The following is a 20,255-nucleotide window of genomic DNA, read 5'->3' as shown; positions in this document are numbered from 1 at the left end:
TTGGTTTTTTTCTTTCATATTTGGCCTTTGGAAACAACCTTGATCCTGCATAGAGGTATCATGCACCTGGATTGGTTGTAGTCGTCGACCCTATTTTGCTTCTAATCATACTCTAATTTGGAACCCTCAAGCAAATAACCCTTATCCTCCTTTTGATTATGTCCTTTGTCCTACACTCATTGGTGTGAACTTTGAGGTCATAGTTGGTTTGTTTAAGTTTACAATCCACCTTTTTGGATACGAGATAGTCTCATATCTGATTTCAGAAAGTATAACGGTCTGTCAGTTCAGTTTTACCACAATGCCACCTAGACAAAGAATGCCTAGCCGTCGGGGAGGAGTTACCAGCTCAACACCTCGATGAATGCGTCTTTTTCATTGGAACTTTGTTGCCAAATATTTTGACTCAGTGCCAAAGGAGGTTCGTACAAAGACCAGAATGCTTGAGACAAAAGAATTTGGAGAAAAGTTGTATTTTTCAGATTCAGAGGTTGAGTTAGAGGACCTCAAATGGATTCCAGATCTATGTAAATTCCATAAGAGACAACTCTACTTCCTTCATTCCATGGCCATCCATCAACAAATGGACATACTCTTTAGAATTCTCTTACATGACAAACATGTGGATAATTACCAACTCTTTACAGGGAAGGAGGATATAAAGGGAATGCTCCAAAATGTTTGATTCAATTTGGATGATATCTTGGCTCATGTGAGAAAGGTGGAGAAGTTTTTCCTTTCAGATCCAGAGCTAGAGGTATTGTCTCTCTCTCTCTCTTTCCCCCGCAGTCGTTAATGCCCAAAATAATATCTCTTCTTTGCCATCGAAAACTTCTCCACCTTCTCGAGTCGTCATCGCATATTGATGTGTGTCTTCAACGCAGGTCATCTTTTTGGTTTGGAATTGCTTGGTATGCGTCACCACAAAGTTGTGGTAACCATATCCAACAGTCTTTGGTTTTTGGTAGTTGTTGCTGCAAATATCTTGCAATGTGATGTTCTTGTCGTTCCTTCTTGCAACTTTGGATGACAATTTAAAAAGTATTATCTATGGTTCCTATTTTTGGGTCAGTCTTGAAGGTTGAACTATTATATAAATCTACATATTTATTATGTTGCTGATACGAACTTGTTATTGCAAGACTTGCTACTCAGATAGTTTTGTGGTCTTTAGTTTTCTGGAACCAATTTTTGGTCCAACAGTTATCTATGTAATCATGCTTATGTTTTAATAGATTTTTTGTGATGATTAACTAAAAAAAACTAATTAGAGATTGAAATTATTTATGTTTTAATTTATATAAAGTTCGTTTAGATTTATCTTAATTTTGAATCATTTAAAGAGATCAAATCTGTTTGCATCTTAAGAGATTTGATCCCTCTCAACACTTGGTAAATCTAAAGTTAAAATGGATCTAGAATGGTAAATAAAAAAATAACTCTTATTTTATAATATAATATATTATTCTAATATTATATTATAAATCATATTCCACAATAAATATCTATCTAAATATTTAAAAATACTACCTCTTTGGATATAATTAAACTACAATTAATTATTATAATATTTTATATATTTGTATTTTAACATTATATTTTCATATATATATATATATATATCATATTTTAAAATAAGCATCTATTTATGTAATTAAAAATATTGCCTACCTAAGTATAAGTAAATTATAATTAATTAGTATAATATTGTATATATTTTGCTAATATGTCAACATGTTCATTGTTAATAACATAGAGAGATAAATGAATTTTAAGTTGAGGATGGATGCTAGGGTTTTGCAGGCAGCAATGGTCATAGTGCACGCTCTATGTGAAAGGTTTAGTTCAAATTTCTTCGTCAGGAATTCTGTCATTATCATCCATATATTCCCTGATTTTTACTCTATTTTCTACTGGTCACTTGCAATTTTTGAGCTATCAAAGTCCTTTATTTCTGTTTTTTCCATTATCTTGGTATACCATGTTCTTTTTGGAGCCCTTTTGTTGGGTTCGCTTTATGCTCCCTTTCTGGAAGGCTGACTGTCTTCTTCTGGGTTGGGTTCTCTTCTTTCTGGCAGTTTGTGATGATCCCAAATATTGGGGGTGGAATCCCAGATATTCCCTTGCCTCATCTATCTCCCCAGATTTCTAGGGATCTGGTTTCTTCTATCTTCCTTGCCTCCTTCTGTTGTGCTAATAGTCATCTATCATTTTCAATGTTGCCTGACACTTATTCCTCACAAGTGCCATCTTCCTCAGATTCCTTTCTCATCAGTGGGGTTGGGATTTGTTCTTCTATTGGTGTCCTAGGTACTAGCACTTTTCCTTTGGGTTCTGAAGCTTTTCTGGCTTTGTAGGTTTTTTCAGCAAAACCCTTGGAGTTCTAATCTCTCTTTGTGACCCCTTCCATTGAATTCCCCTCATAATCCATTGGATATTGGTGTTGGTCCTTTTTTCTCAGCTGCTCTGATCTCATCGTCTAAAGGCAGGGTGTTCAACGAGGGTTTCCCTAATCCTAGTGCCCTTTCTGGATCTCTTTTCTCTGCTATGTCGCCTAAGCTTCCATCTAACAAAAACGATCTTAAATTTCTAGGTTCTTATGTTTTGGAGGTGGGTTCTTGTCAGCAGGGTTTTGAGGCAGGGGGCAAGGCCCATGTGGCCTCGGCTAGTGCGGTGAATGGTTAGTCCATTGGGGAAGGTGCTCTAGCTCCAAGTAAGAGGAAGAAGAGCCATTTTATTAAGATTAAAACCAATCTGCAAATGGCGGCAACGTTGGGTATGGATTTAACCATCCAACAAGCATAGGATTTTAATAAGAAATCTTTGGTTGACCATATTTGAGGTAGGAAATTCAACCTTCCCTTCCTTAAAGAATGGGTGGAGTCTTATGTGCATCCCTTGAAAAACCATTCAATATTTCTTCATGCTCTTATGGGGTTGGGTCCATTTGATATGTCAGGTCGAGGTAGATGCAAAGGTTATAGAAGGAAGAGTGACATTGATTGACTCCACTTCTATCATATTCAAGTAGTGGATTCCTCATTTCAATGCTAGGTGAGAGAAAATTGATACGATGTCAGTATGGGTTCGTATCCTTAGTCTCCTAGCTCATCTATGGCATGAATCCTTTTTTGGTAGGTGTTGGGTGCAATATAGGGCTTATAAATGTACCAACATTTTATTTGTCAATCCGGAAAGTTCGTGAACTTCAAGACGTAGCATTGGAAATGCCAGAGAAATCCCCTGGAAACCTGCAAAATAAATGCTAGTCTATCTTGCGTATTAATCTCATCAATAAATGAAATCTTGCACTAAAGGGAATTCAAGAAAACATCAATCCACACAATTAAATCATGTGGGAAATAAAAGGCAATTAACAATGTGAAAGGAAATTCTAATTACAAGTGAACAGAAGGAAAACTGAACTAGAAATCAAGCAGTGTCGGCATAATAACAAAAAGACTGTAAATGCTGGAATAAATTCAAAAGCAATTCAAAACCATTATGCTTGCACTAATTCTACCTGCACTAATTCTGTGTAAGGTTAACTTGAAAGCATCGTCAAGTAAATATGCTGCATAAATAACTTATGAAAGAAATTAAATTAATGTAAATCTCTCGCCTTCCTTGCCCTAAAAATAAATCTTGCAAACTCTCTAGAAGTTTAATGGAAAGTAAATGACACAATTTACTTTCATTAATATTGGCTCCGCGACATCCAAATAATATATGGTTTTTGTAAGCAGAGTTTTAAATGGATCTGTCAGTGCCTCAAAACCACACCCACTCACATCGTTTTCATATTCCGGAGTATAAATCAATTGCATCTCATCAATGCATAAGAAGATCTTGTCAATAAGAACAACTAGAGAAATATCCCAAGCGTAAGCACAAATAGGAATAATTTCTTAATGCAACAAATCAATGAAGTTTAAAGCTGAAGGGAAAACGCTGCAACAATTTAAATAACGTTAACTTGAAGAAGGAAAAGAGACTTGAAATAGTTAAGTCTTTCACACAACAAATAATAATTTAGATGCTATTTAATCTAAAAGATGAGAGCAGTGTCGAGCTGGTCTGGTGGCCAACCCAGCCAGCTCGCACCCTCTTTGAGTGCCTAGTTCACACAGAAATCGAAGTCATTAGATGAAATAGATAATTAAATAGAACATGCTAGGAAATTGCTTCAATTGATTACTGAAAACAGTGTTACATTATGCAGACATCACTCAACTCCAGCAAGACCAGAGGAGCGATCCACAACTGATGAATTGCATGAGGCTACATTGGGACAACTCCTCTTCCCTTCTGTGCCTTCCTCTCCCATGTATTGTTCCTGGATGGATCACTGTCTAATTCATTAATTGATTGACTAATCATTCTTTCTCTTGACAATCTCTTATATAACATTAAAGTATAGTTTGGGCTTTTAATTAGCCGATTAGAATAGAGGAAGTAGATCTCAACAATTTTCCATGAATAAAGTTGGTTTTCAACTGAATGTCAAAAGAGGGAACGATTCTGGTGAATCGTTCCTCTTTTCCTGGAGTGGTGTGATTTGGCTTAATCGATTTCCTCCTTGCATGAGCTGCTCTCTGGTTGGCATCAGAGATTCAACACATATCTCAACAAGCGCCAGAGGAATAGATGCAACACTATTGTTACCATAATCAGCTAAATTTTTTATTACCCTATCAGGTTGAATATGCAGCCGATCAACTACAACACTAATAATCCTCTGGTTTGCCTGATGAAGCAGCAACCAGTCCAAATGTGAACCTGCCCCAACTTCTTCCATTGCTGCCTGTGGAACATGGTTTACTGCAAAATGGAAAACCTCTTTGCCATTAATTTGAATACAAGAATGGGATGAAGGATTTGGAGGTTTTAGCGTTGCATTGTTTGAGCTACGTAAGTCCTTCACTGCACCTTCTCCAATGGCTAGGACACTCAAATGCTTTTGACCATGCCCATCATCTGTGTCTGACTGAAGTAATAACTTGTTTGGTGGGAAAATACAAACAATACCTGCGGTAGATTTGAGAGAGTAAGAGCTTTCTCTTCGTCAAGAGTAGCAGCAAAACTATTTATGTTTCTACTGTATGAGTACAAGATGTTGTCTTTGGCGGCCTCGTTACTTCCTCAAACTGATGCTAGAAGTTCATGATGAGATTCAGCTACTAGTTGGTGGTCCACATTTTCATCGTGTTGTTCTCCTAAGTACACCACATAAGGTTGTTTAGCAGCCATAATTGAAGCTATGAACGATAATTACAACACTAACACAAATGAAATTATCTTCTTGGCCATTGCGGTGGCTGCCTTCTGATGTGTGGTGTACAATTAATTCCAGGTGCCTACATATTTTACAGGAACGTTTCAATAGCAAGCCAAGGAACCAAATCCTTATACAAGTCAACAACTGATATAATTCTATCCCCATGAATGGAGGGTTCAAATATAGGCACACCTTCAAACACGATGACATTAGTGTAAGAGTTTGCATGCTGCTAACAAAATACCACTGCCTTCATGAACAGAGCATAAGACCAAGTTTGAGTTTAGCATAGTGCAGGAAGCCACTGTAACTAGTGCAGGAATCCCAATGCATGGTGCAGGCAGGTAAGTGCAATGGTGTAGGAAAGTGAATGCACTGGTGCAGGCATGCCCCAAAGTATAATAAAGCCAATTTTAATCCTGCAACATACAAGCCTTAATTAAACTCTCATTAATGCTATTTTAATCATGTTAAAACAAAGAAGTAACAAATACTCTTCGAAAATAATCATTTAGGCAATCGACAACATGAGAGAAATAAATAAAAATAAGACAAAATCGAGACCCAACAGTAGGTTGGAAATCAATTGGGATCCTATTTGGATCATGATGCTTCTTATATTTCTTCTACGGACACTTCCATGGTCCGTAATCAGGTTAGTGTGGATATTTGTGGTGGTTTTCCCATTGGGATGGATTTGGGTGAAGGGATGGACCTAATTATGTTATATTGTTAGGATATTCCATTTCATTGTCGTGATTTCCGCCAACACGGATATAGTGCCAAAGAATTTGTTTTATCTATGAAGAAGAAAATTCATAGGCCCTCCGATTCACAAGTTGGGGATGGTTTTGGTACAACTTTGTATTCTATGGATTCTTCCACTATGATGTCTTACTCAGTTTCACATGAGGTTTTTGTCAGGGCTCACAATTCTATCCCAGTCTCTGAAGCTTAACAGCCAAAGACTATTCCTCTGGCTTCCTCACCCCCGACATTTAAAGGTACTTCATCGAGTCCTTCCTTTCTCATTTGAATTATGTTTCTTTAGAAGCTATCTCATATTTTCCTCATGTTTCTTCTGGTCATTCTTTTTCTTTAATGAACCTGAGTTTTGTTGCTTTGCCCCTGCACCTTTGATGCTTTCCCCTCATATTGCCCCGACTCTGTGCCCTTTTTTAGTTTACTTTGGTGATCTGTCCTCCTTGTCTTCGTCATCTTCCTTGTCCTACTTAGAGAAACTCCTTCTTGTTGATGTTCTTTACAATCTTTGATCCATGATTGATACTCCTCAGAGGGGTGTTCTCTTGTAGGGTTTGGAGCATATGTTGGGGAAAAGTGTTGTAGGGGTAAAAAATCATATCTTTATATTACATAGGGGAAAGCCATGTATGATATTGTAGCTGATAAGAAGAAGTCTATATAAGGGGCCCTTAAAGCAAGCCCAAACCCGTCACCCCTCTCTCAATGAAAATTTTGTCCTTTAATTATCGTGGTCTAGCTTATCCCTCTAAAAGACATGCTTTCAAAAGGTTGGTGGAATCCTCCATGACAGATATCTTTTTTCTTCAAAAGACTTTGGGTGAGGGCAATCACATTTCATCCTATCTTGAAAGCATGTTAAAGGGGTAGTACTTTTCTATTATGTATGCTTCAAGCTAGTCAAGGGGTTTTGTTGTGGGTTGGTTATCCTAGTAGGTCTTGATTTCTATTCTATGGAGCTCTGAAATGATTATGGGTTTGGAGCTTTCTCCTCTTGTTCTAGGGAAGTCCATCACTCTCATTAATATTTATGGCCCTTATCAAAATTGATTTGATTTTTAGGAGGCAACTTTCAACAAATAATTATTGGTTGGTCGAATAATGTCATTATTGGAGGTGACCTTAATTTTTGGGTATAGCTAAATCATGGGGTTTCTGAGCTCATTCTGATCCTCAGGTAGATTATTTTCATAGTCAACATGTTCAAAATATGCTTGTTGAAGTGGAGCCCTCTAAGCTCTCCCCGATTTGGAGGAATAGATGAGCTGGGGAGGACTTCATTGGGAAGAATATTGACAGGTTTTTGATCACTGAAGATCTTTTGGAATCCCTCCCTATAGTTAAGTAATGGGTTGGAGAGGGTGGAATATCTAATCATTCCTCCATCTTCTCAGAGATTAAGGGTTCCCCCCAGTAGTCGGCTAGTCCTTCCAAGTTTAGTTCCGCCTGGCTGGCAGAGGAGGACTTTGTAACCCCGATTAAGGAAAATTGGGTCCCTTTTTCTCTTGTGTTGGAGGTTTCAATTTATGCCTACTTCGAATGAATTTTGAAATAGATGAAATGTAAAGTAAAGAATTAGAATAAGAGGAAGAAGATGATGGAGGTAAGAAAATTAGAAGTGGTGGAAAAATATTTAGAGGCTTTCGTTGTCAAGGAGGGTGATGGTTTCACCTCTCTGGAATATATAGTTGTTCATAGATCCCTTGAGAGTAGAAGATTAATCCTCCTAAAAGCTAGGGAGGAGGAATGGAGGTTAAAAAGTAGAGATATTTGACTAAAAAGTGAGGATGAAATCACAAAGTTATTCCATTCTCATGCAAAGGGGAGGAAAACTATGAACACTATCTACAGTTTGTGGGATGATCAGGGTGTTGAGTATTCTTCTTCCTAGGGATTGGAAACCTGGGAATTTTTTTTTCAAAAACTAATTTAAAGCTCCTCGGGTCTCATCCATTGTTGAAGTTGTCAAAATGGCTTAGGTATCCCCCATATGGTAGAAGTAGAGGAAAGAAATATCTTAATGGAGTAGGTTTCACTGGATGAATTGAAATAAACTTTTCACAACTTTCAGAGAAATAAAATATTGGGGCCTGACAGATGGGGTGTGGAGTTTTTCTTAGAGATTTTTTATGTCTTAGTTCAGGGTATGCTTATAGTCATCGAATAATCTCATTAAGAGGGAAGCATCCTCCCTTCTTTCAATTCCATTTTCATTGCCCTCATTCCCAAATCAGGTTAGACTTCCTCTTCCTCTAATTTTAGACCTATCTCCTTCCATAATCTTGTCTACAAAGTAATAACTAAAGCCATTTCTCTCAGGCTTAAGCCGATCCTCTCTAGATGCATCTTTGTTGTGCAGGAAATATTTTCTATAGACGAGAACGATCCCTCTAGTCCTATGGGAGGTTCTAGCAATAAACTAGACAAATATGTGCAAACTTTCCTAGTTTATATCAGAAAATACGAAGGAGGATAGATGACTACCTCACTTTGATGCTAACACCCATTGATGCCGTCCTCGATCTTCTCGCTTCCAAGTTCAATCCTCTCTACGCCGTTGTGGATAAATACCTGTAAGGAAGATCAAACAAATATGACAAAGGCATACATAGCATAATTCATTCTAACATAAACTATGTGACAGATCAAGGAGTATCACACTAAATGAGTAATGATTTACACACTTATGGAAAGAAAAAACATAATTTATTATTAATAGAAAGTAATGGAAGCATGCAACAACTTAAGTCTTGATATTGGAAGCCTCATTTGGATGAGTTTTGGGGTCTTAGCCAAGATCTTCAAGCAATTCTTTCTCCTTATCAAAATGGGAATAATTTAGGCATAGTTTTAGCATACGAAGGAAACCAAGAAATAGCCAACTAGAAGGTAACCAAAAGTAGATGGTAGGGGTTTGATTTATAGGGAAGGAGAGGGAGTTGAGGATCCATAAAAGGAGGGAGAGGTTCAACATTTCAAGGGGAAGATCCATGAAAGTAGGATCAAGAACCAGGAATGGCAGGTATCGCTCTAATCCTCATTCAACTGCAACCAACTCGCAATTCTCAAGACTTATAGTAGGCGAAGATTCTCCTCCATTTTAGGAAAAACTACCTGAAGAGGGCCAACATGGATTTTGCTATCAAAAGGTGTGTTCCCAGTGCTAGTCACTAGTTAGACAAAAGGTTACCAACATGGGTTTATCTTCTAAAAGTAGCGTTGGGCTTTCAAAATAAGGTTTTGGACAAGTTCTTTAGAATTTCTTCAAGGCAAGTCTTCTTTTTTTCTTCAAGGATGATTTTGTATATGTTTTATGGTGAATAAACTTACAACTTTCATCATTTTGACGCTTCAGGATATAGGACGGGAAGTGTGACAAAATACTGTGTAACAGATGCCCCCTAAATCATGAAGGCATAACAAGGAGTGATGGGTGAAATGCTTTACAAGTCAAGGCAAGGACTCAGAGAAACACCATCATGAGACCTACAAATCAAGCATGATACAATATATATAACATCTCTGATGTAAGTATACCTAATAATACATCTATGAATATGCATCTAACAATACATGAATCCACGACATGGACGCAACCATCCGAATAGAATGGAGCATGTGTATGGATCCACGGGATGGAAGAAACCATCCGTATAGAAGGAATCATGTGTACAATCATGAATAGCTAATAAATCCACACAACCTATATTTATCAGACATAACCCAAGGTCTTCATCTCCGTCTTGACCCAACCAAATTACGAATTCCATCATGTGAATAGATGTGTTAGAGTCGAACATGGTATTAAACCACTTGATTACCGATCAATGATGTGAATCGTTAACAGGCACGAGAGAGACCATCAATAATGACAATGGCTCTCAAGGTACAATAGAACAATCCACGAGTGTGAACAAGGAAGCTGAAGTCAAAAACTCGCAGAATCATTCGATCGAAGGTCAATGATGTGAACCTATCGTCAAATGTGAAGAACCTGCCATTGAGGCATGCAAGCTCCAAGGTACTGAAAGGGATTTTCTATATCTTCTTCTTGGATAATGAGCTAGAGTCGAAAGGAAGTGATCCGTCGAAGGAGGGCCATAATGTTTCCCACATCATCGACACGAAACATAGGATTTAGCAGAGTTGGTAAGAGTGATCGAGGATTATTGCAGAAAAGTCAAACATGGCATAAGTAGTTTGAATTGTAGACGAGACTTCTCTTGAACATATCGGCGACACGACTACGGAAGTTGTCAACTTTTGACTCAACATAGGATCAGAGGTCATGGCGATGATAATGTACTTAGATGAGATGAAAATGGTTTCCAAAATCCCAGTAAGGAAAGTGATGAAGTGAGGACAACCCAAAGGCGACACGAGATACAGATAAGTGTCATGTTCAAGAGTGAGGTTCTACCTTTTATACAAAATACAAGACATGTTTACTTCCATTTTTCCCCACTATTTCTAGTTGTACCTCATTATTTTTAATCTTAAGCTTGAAGAGGACATCATATGATTTTCATATAAGTTCATCCTTCAGATGAATCCATCCTACGGACGAATCCATCCTAATATTTTTAACGAGCCCTAGGAAGGAGTAGCTTGGTCTTGTGATGGTGACAAGTCCTTCGTCATTTCAGTTTTATGAGTCCAATGAAGGGGTAAATTGACATCTTTTTCATGTTTAGAGAGTTTGAAAAAGAGGAAAAAAGAAAACTCCAGATGTCCCTTTTCATAGAATATAGTCTCTTGAATCCAAAAAGATAGAAATCAATATTCAAGAGAACCTCTTAACCATGTGTGACCAAGGAATTCCTTTTTCGTACATTAGTCTATCTAGTTCGAAAAAGGATTAAACTTAGACTGAGTAGATGCCTTTTCATTTACTTTTACGAGTTCGAAAAGGCAAGTTCTCAGAAATCTCTTCATATTTTTGGAGTCTAAAAAATAAGTGAAAGAGGACTCCACCTAGAGAAACAAGTGGTATAAAAGGATAACCACTGGTTCCAATCATGATGGAACTGTTCAAAACATGTAAAGGTTAAGAGGCTAGCTAATAAGACCACTCATCACAGAGGTTTCCCAGGAAAGGGTAAAATAACCAAGTGAAAGCGTATGATCGACCAAAGAGATGGTGATGATGGAATGAAAAAACCAAGGCTCATCTAGCAAAAATAGGCTGATAAAAATGGTAATCATGAGAGGTAAAGTGGGAATAGTTTCATTTTTACACAAGATTGAAACATGGGAAACTATGCTTGAGGATACTTGAAGATGGTTTCATTTTTTCACAAGCTTGAAACATGGGAAAAAACTATGCTTGAGATAAGTTTGTATGCCCCCAACACAATGACTCAATTTGAGGAACATACCCCCCAAGCTTCATTTCATTCACCTAAGTAGACTACTAGATACTAACAGGTGGATGGAATGAAGGTTCACGAGATCAAGTGAAAGACTTGACTGGGAACTTACGAGATCTAATAAAAGACTCAAATTGGAAGGAGATTTGCTTCATTTTTTAATGATCTTGACACAAGTAAAGGAACTCTGCTCCAACACCTTGTTTCATTTTTTAACGAGCTTGACACAAGTAAAGGAACTCTGCTCTGACACCTTGTTTCATTTTTTAACGATCTTGACACAAGTAAAGGAACTCTACTTCGACACTTTGTTTCAATTTTTTAACGAGCTTGACACAAGAAAAGAACCATGCTCAGAGAGACCTATTTCATTTTTTAATGAGGTTGACATAGTAAATGAATTGTCCTTATGGTACCTTGATTATGGCCTATAAGAGGTCATAGCTTCCAAGAGGCTCTCATCATATGGGAGAACAACGCTTTAGAAGGAATACATGTCAAGTGATCTAATGGAAAGATCAGGTTCAAATGCCCCCAGTATATGACACACTATATCACTGAGTAGGTCATCAGTAGACACGGGCACAGAACATGTGGCCACATAATCAACCTGTGGTGGGGATGATATCATACAAGGACCATTTAGGGAAGATGGTTAATTGGGAGTCAAATTAGGACCAACGAACGGACGTTGATCAATGGCCACAATTCTTCCTTCATGCGGGAAACATATGACATGAAAGAGAGAAGAGACAAGAGATCCCATGACATAAACATAGTCACAACCGAGGAGTAAATTAAAATCCAAAGGGCCTTGGACAACCATCACATCGATATAGATTATTTTTCCTCCCAAAGTAATAGGAAACTTAGGAAGGATCTGTAACGGTTGATTGGTTCCTCTGTTAAAAGCCAATAGATTTTGGGTAACGAGCACAAGCTGCGGAGAACCTAAAGCTTTCCAAGTAGTTGAGGAAAAAATACTAACAGATGCACCTTCATCTATGATTGTGCCAGGTACAGGTATATTATAAGCCTGTACTGTGATCTGAAAGGGCACATAGGAAGGAAGACAATATCTTTCCAGTCGATTCTAATCAAAGAAAGTGACTAAACTACTTGGAGAGGATGCCATCGGAATGGGAGGATTGCCCTCTTGTGTTACAGGAACAAGAGGACCCCCCCATGTACTATGGTAATAGGAGGAACACCCCCCTATACCATGGGAACAAGAGGATTTCCCCCTAATTCTTTGGAATCTGAAGGAACCAGAAGAACTTGAGCAGTACAAAATTCACTCTCTACAAGATAAATATGATAAACTGAAAGTGGAATTGGGTCAACCATTTTTTCAACCAATGGTTGGTTGGAAATGAAATCATGGGATTCACTTTTAGAGAGAGTGGTATTGACCATAGATGAGTTCTGATCCATCACTTGATCAACTAGTGGAGGATCAAGGGAAAACTTCTGATAACCAGTCAAAAGACAAGGTTGAGAAGTGATAAGGTTATCCAACACGTTAGAGGTGTAGAAATTTTGAATAATTAAGTACTTATTCACAGAGATTTTCCCGATTATGCACTATTGCGGAATACATGCACAATACATAACCTCCTCTACGTTGATCATCAATTTAGAAGCATAAAAAACAATGAAACATCAATCGCATGCACACATTAACACAATATGTAACCCGGGGAAAGCATACAGCTGAAAACCCCACACTATCTATATATTATAATGATAGAGAACATGTAACAATACATAGTACAATACTCCTCACAAGTACTCAGTACTATCTCCACCTGTTACACACAAAACTAGCTCAGATCTGATCAATCACAACTCAAATCTCCTCCACTGCTTTGCCTGCCTCCACTGCATAATCTACAAAAGAAATCACGTGAGCACAAGCTACAATTGCCTTGGTATTGGCCCACACTGCGCAGTCCTCATTGGCATTACTCAATCCCACTGATTGTGCAAGATCTCATGCACAACTATAGTCACAACTGATAGCAATCTCAACCTCTAACACCTGTCTCCACTGAACTGTCCATGCACTGAGTTAACTGATGTATTCTTTAGTTGCTTTATGAGTTAATAATTAGTGAATTAATTAATATTTAATTCACACAACTCATCACTAGTGTATTCTTTAGTTAGACTAAAATACAACTAGTTCAACCAAGTCAAACTGAACACAACTCCATCAACTCCACAATAAACTCCACCGAAACTCAACCACATGAGTTCTAACTGAAGTCCTGCATGCAATAGCTCAACTGACCCATAAGAAAAGCGTATTTCCTTCTTACAGCTGCATGTGCCACATCTGTAGCTCAAACTGAAGTGCTCCAAGAGGATAAGATAATGTTTATGGTCCAAATATTATTATGAGAGAATAATATTCGACTGTTCTATTTTTAGCCTGGCAGTCTAAAAATAGAAACCGCCCATATGTCTAAAAATAGAAGTCCATCTATTTTTACCAACATGACCAATCATCCATAAATAACATACTGCAACTCATAGACCATGATCCATATGTCTAAAAATAGACATAGTCTAAAAATAAACTTTGCGCCAAAAATAACCTGCGGGCCCACTTAGTGAAGGCGACTCCTTTCCACTAAGCTCCATCATCTTGTTGCATTTTCAACAAGAGGCTTCATCCATATAAGGACAAAGGTGAATAAGATTATGCCCTTCACATAACCTACAGGGAAATTTGACTTTTCCCTTTTTCCCATGGGATTTACTATCACTAGTTGAAGGTTTATCACCAACATGATCTCCAGAGGCTGATGACAAAGGTCGATGTGAACCTGTGGACCACACTTCTAATATCTTGGGAATACTAGGACATTCTCGAAGAAGGTGGTCACCCTTACAAAGATTTCAAGGGAATTTCACTTTACGGGGTTGATTGGAAGATTTTCCAACATCAGTTGCATCTGTATAAATGGTCGCTTGGTTGGACCTTTGCTTATTTTTCTTCTTCTTAATCTTCCTTTTCTTCTTCTTCTTATCCACTTGGTTACTAGCTTGTAGGCTTTCACCATACGAAGAGGAAGAAGAGGAAGAAGACCAAACAGGTGAAGAAGGAAAAGATTCAACTTTAGGCTCAAACAGAGGTCGATATTATTTAGGTGGAGGAGAGCTTGGTTGAGGAGCAGTTTGGACATTTGGAACCATAGGGGTCGAAAATAACCAAACTAGCAAACCAATGGTAAACCTAGGAAGGGACAACGTTGCCATATAGGGAGCACCAACATTTCCAAAAGAAGGAAAAGGACCAGGATTCCTGTCAGAGGGGTTTCCTTGGTTGGTGAACTCGGGAACTGTTGCCATTAGTCTCAACCTAATATCTACTAAGGAGTATTTCCATAGGAAGGATGTTTTTCCATGGTCAATTAATTGATTTTATAACTTAATAAAAATAAATAAAAAAGGGGTAACTAGGCATAAAGGTTTACCAAGCAACCGTGAACTGAATTATACACCTTGGATAACCAAGGACTTAACATACGACAACCAATCTCCTCCAATGCTTTGTCTGGTGTATCACGGTATAGAAGGCGACAGACTCGATTACATATGGATGGATAGCAACCTATTGGGGACTCCCAAAATATATGTGACGGTACGTGGGAGTGCAGTCTGTAGTAGTGTTGTCTAATGTGTAACCATTTGATGAGAGTGTTCCCATATACTTACCATGCGTGGAGCCTCAAATATACCTGAAAGTACTAGAGAACGATCCTATACACTTCTGTACGTGGAACGTGATTTCACCTGTGGGATACAATGCTGGAAAATAATAACAGCTCCTACATTTAACAACGTTGGAACATGTCTCTAGCTTAGACCTCTAAATGTTTTTGTTAATGTTCCAAATGCTCCTTAGGTTAATTGAGGTAAATTTTAACGTTGATCTTGGATTAAGTTTCAGTTTTAAGGCTCAAAGATCGATGTCACCTGAACACACCTATGATGCAACTAATATGATAGAAAATGATTATTTTCATTTCGATGAAAGCTATCTAGTGTAGGGGAAAACTCAAACATTGATGCAATAATCAAGTATGAAACAAACAAATCTTCGTAGCTAGAATTTTTGCTTTGATTGTTCCAATGCACCTACCAAAAGTAAAATGTTTTTTTTTTTTTTACTTTTCTTCTCAATGCATCAAAATTCGCTTTTTAGCTTTGAACACTAAGCAATGTAATCTATGCTCAATGATAATCCCAAAAATGACTTTTCAATGCAATGTAATCTAATGCAATTCAAAAAGTAAACTTTGAAATGAAAGCTAAGAAAATGCAAATGTGATTTATTTTATAGTTCTCAAAAGAACTAATAATGCTTTAATCAACAAGAAATCAATATTCCTTCCACACATACAAGAAACTAACAATAAATTCAATTGACCCAATAACTAAAGACTCAACCAAAATTCACTTTAACTACTTCAAACAATGGGATGGGCTTTTACAAACCAATAAGAAATTAACAAAAATAATGGAAATTTCTATGCATGCAGAGCAAGTGAACACTTCGGAGATCAAGACACACTAGATCTTTCTAATAAAAACCATAAAAAAATATCATTTTTGGGATCAACACTACTTTTATGGTCAAAACCCATGCTGATAAGGTGGATCAACGCTACTTTTATGGTCAAAACCCGTGCTGACAGGCTGATAGGGTCTTCAACGTGAATGTTGTAGAGTCTCTACTTTACACCTTATCATCCATCATTACCTACTGTTTTCATCACTTTCCTCTCTCTTTTGCCTCATTTTCCACCCAGATCATTACATTAGTTGTCATTAAACATGATCAAGTGAGCTTTGCTAATGGGTGATTGTTTTGTTTAGTTTTTGACATACTTACAGGCATTCCGCAGCCATCTGCTGATTCCGCAGCTATCTGATGATCCCGCAGCTATTTTGTTGATCTCAAGGTTCCACGTGCTATTTTGCAGAACGAGCCACGTGGGCATGTTGGAATATATGTGCTCGAGGTTCCTGTGCCATCAGTTCAGCCAGCCACGTCATCTGTACCTCCGGTCAAAGGGGGTCAAGTTACGGTCAAATAAAGGCAGCTTAACGTTGATGCGTAAGCTGTTTGGTCACGTCGGTGGAAAGGATGACTTGTCCATGTTTTGAAAGCCGTGGGGAACATGATCCAATGTTGTATTCATTGCCCATATCGACCAGGACCTCCAGCTCGACCATGAAGCATATGACGTGTTCACTGCACCTTTAATACGCATGAATTTCAGTTTATTTTCTGTTTTATGCTTTACGCATTAGGCCATCTTGCAGATGCCTATAAATACTTGCGTCTGCGTACGCTTATGTTAACTTTTTAGCTGCTGTAGTTTATGAACTTGTGAGAATTTTAGCGCTTTTCTAAACTCTGTTTTTATAGAGCTGTTCCAGCACTTTTAACTATGTATTTCTGCATATGAAGTAATGGAAACAGTGCTGATTTGAAGTTTTAAGAGCATCTGAGTTTTCTGTGGATAATATGAATGGAGGGCCCCTGTTCGTATTAGCCTTGTAAAGTATTTTTATGTTTATACTTCTGCAATTTCTTTATTCTACATGTAGCATTTCCTTTCTTGAGTTATGTACAGCTTGACTTCTTTTCATTGCTGCAGCCTTTATTTTCACTGATCAGATTTGCTTCTTTGCAGGTTTTTACCCGGGATTGAGTGTGTTGTATTTGCTTTAATATCTAATGGTAGTTGCAGTTCTCTTGTTCATAATGCTGCCCTTTTTACTCTGTTTTCTAGACTAGTTTTTAGCTTAGTTTTACAAGTTGGATGCTAACTAATTTATGTTCTCTTTATCATGAATGGTTTATCTTTCAGAGAACAGAACACTAATTAATTGCAGCTTGTTTTTTTAGTAGTCTTGGCTTGTGGCACTAATACTTTTTCCACTTGTTACACATAATCACACATGTAGGAAGCAGTATGATGGAAAAGGCTTAGTAGTGCTATAATTTGTCACTTAGAGTTTTTATCAATTCTTGGATTTGTCTTCAGCTACTTCCTAATCGTGTTTTACGCAGTACTATGTGGTAGAAGCAGGGAGTTAGGAAGAGATAACCATTATCATCAATCCTTGAAGTGATTTTCTTGTTTCTTTTATTTGCAGCAATATGGGTAGAGACTAATGCCATTAGAACGTGGTCATTTACTTTCAAGTCATTTCAATTTATTCATTTCTTTCAAGTTCTTTTCCTTTACAAATTCAGCAAGTAATTAGAAATCACCAATCACACACTTTCACTCATCTAGAACTCACTTTTCACACACTTGCACTCATTTGTCTATAATCATCACTCCATCTTAGGAAGATAAGTTAACCATAAACAACAACCCAAACGACAAAAGCTCTAAGAAAGTTGCTTAAGTACATATAGTACACCTTCACTTCATCAGCTTACGAGCCCCGGGTTGACAATTAATGACATCAATTTAGGAACACTAAATTGACTAAACATTTTGGCGCCGTTGCCGGGGAAGTGAAATTAAGTAGCCATACTTAGAAAAAAAAAAACATAAAAAAATTTCAAGGAAAGAAGTTAATAACCTATCCAAGTATGCTCTCCTCTTGCACTTTAAAGTGATCTGGAGGATCAGAAAGGAGAAAGTTATTGATTTAGTAGTTTCTTGAGTATGCTCTCTTCTTGCACCTAGAGTGAACTGGAAGATCAGAAAAAGAACTATTAACTTGACTTGAAGAAAAATAATAAAAAAAAATGACATGCATAGAGCTAGAGATTCTAGAGGACGGTTTTTAGCTAGAGCTCGAAGTTCAATTTTTACAAGTCCATCTGCTTCAAGGGATAGACAAGAGACACCCCCCTTATCTCCAACCGAAACTCCTAGTCCTGGAATTCCTGGAATTCAAGAGCCAAGAGTTGACTCTCCTACACCTTCTATTGAGTTTGAACCAGGAAGAGACTCTTCTCTTTCTCCTACAGGAAGACCAATTGTAATTGAGGAATTGAAATCATCTGAAGAAGAAGGAGAAATCTCTTCTCATTCACCTTTTGTAGAGGAACCAGAAGATTTTGAAATCCCTAGGAGAATCATCATGGCAGAGGAAGAAGGAGGAGGTAGAGGTAGAGGTAGAGGAGGAGGAGGAAATAACAATAACAATAATGGAGGTAGAGGTCCCATTGGAGGAGGAAATAGAAATGGGGATAATTCATTTGGGTTTCCCATTGTTAATGAGGATTCCCGAGCCACTATGAAAAACATATCACCATCTGTCCTCCCTAACTTCCATGGGTTAAGGACTGAGGACCCTGAAACATTCTTATTTGAGTTTGAAGTGGTGTGTCGAACTTATGACTACCTGGATGACTCTCAGAAACTCAAGTTGTTCCCTTCAACACTGAAGGATCAAGCCTTGAAATGGTTCATGGGGTTACTCACTCAAACCATTAGGACTTGGGATGAGATGAAACAAACATTTTTGGATAGGTATTTAGACTATTGCATGCCTACTAATCACAAGGACGAGGTTTTTAAAATGGTACAAAAAGAAGATGAGAGTCTAGAAGATTTACTTGAAAGATTTCAATATAACTTGAAAAGAGCAAAAATGAATACCTTGGATGAAGAGACCTTAAAAGCCCTCTTATTAAAAGCCATCAGGGATGAATGGATAAACATCTTAAACATGATGGGGAAAGGGGATATTTCTCAACTTTCTCTCAATGACATAGCAGAACTTTGTATCCATCTCTCAAGGGGCAAATCAAAAACTCAAAAAGGGCCTAGAGATCCTTCTCTCCTTAGGGCAAATAAATCTGCAACAGGATCAGTGAGTAGGGCTGAAATCGGCAGTATGCTTGATGAATTTAAAACTGACATCTTAGGGAGTCTTAGTGAACAACTTGATACCCTTAAGATTCACAATAAACAAAAAGCAGAAGCTGAGGCTTTGGCTATCTTTTGCCCGAAATGTAGAAAGAAACATGCTTTAAGGGAATGTCCCTTAGATGCACACGTTGTAGAAACATGTGGAATTTGCTCAGAAACTCATGAGACCAAGGATTGTCCTTCAATCCCTGGCCTCAAAGCAGTCTTTCAAGAGGATCCAGATACACTTGAATCTCTCTGTTTTATTGCAAGGAGACCTTGGCAAGGACAACAGAATCAAGGGTTTAACAACTCTATGAATTCTCAATCCCAACCAAGTTGGAATCCTTGGCAACAAGCTTGGCCTCAACCTCAAAATGCTTTCCAAGCATGGATGCAAAGCATGAAAAATCCTTATGGGAGATTTGCACAATTCTATCAATATCCTCCATCATTTCAGAATCAGCAAGCTCCACAACTTCCAAACCAAGGTCAACAACTATCGTTGCCATACCCTCAACAACAACAACCTCCTCCACAAAATCAAAATTCTCAATTAGCACTTCAATCCCAGCAGAAATCCAATCAACTTCCCTCTCAGCCATTACCAAATCCAAATAATAGGAACCCTCAAACTGCTTACATGATGGAAGGTCAACCATTCCCTACCTACATGGTTGTTCCTCTTAATGAAGTACAACTTAGATCAGGTAGAGTCCTAGATCAACCTTCCACAAGTGTTCAACAACCAAGCATTTCTAAGGAGGAATCTCTCAAAGTCAATAAAGGTTCTGAAGTATCACTTCAAAACCAAAATATCCAAAAAGAAAAAGAATCAATCTCTACAACTCCCCTAGTTGAGCAACCTACACCTACAGCTACACCTCCCTTTCCTGAAAGATTGCAAATTGATAAAGGGGTGGAAAAGCAGATATGGGTGCCTGACTATAA

This window comes from Pinus tabuliformis, chromosome 6 (assembly GCF_031772625.1).
Source record: "Pinus tabuliformis cultivar Carrire ecotype Pingquan chromosome 6, CPIR1, whole genome shotgun sequence".
NCBI lineage: Eukaryota > Viridiplantae > Streptophyta > Pinopsida > Pinales > Pinaceae > Pinus > Pinus tabuliformis.
This window is presented reverse-complemented; position numbering follows the sequence as displayed.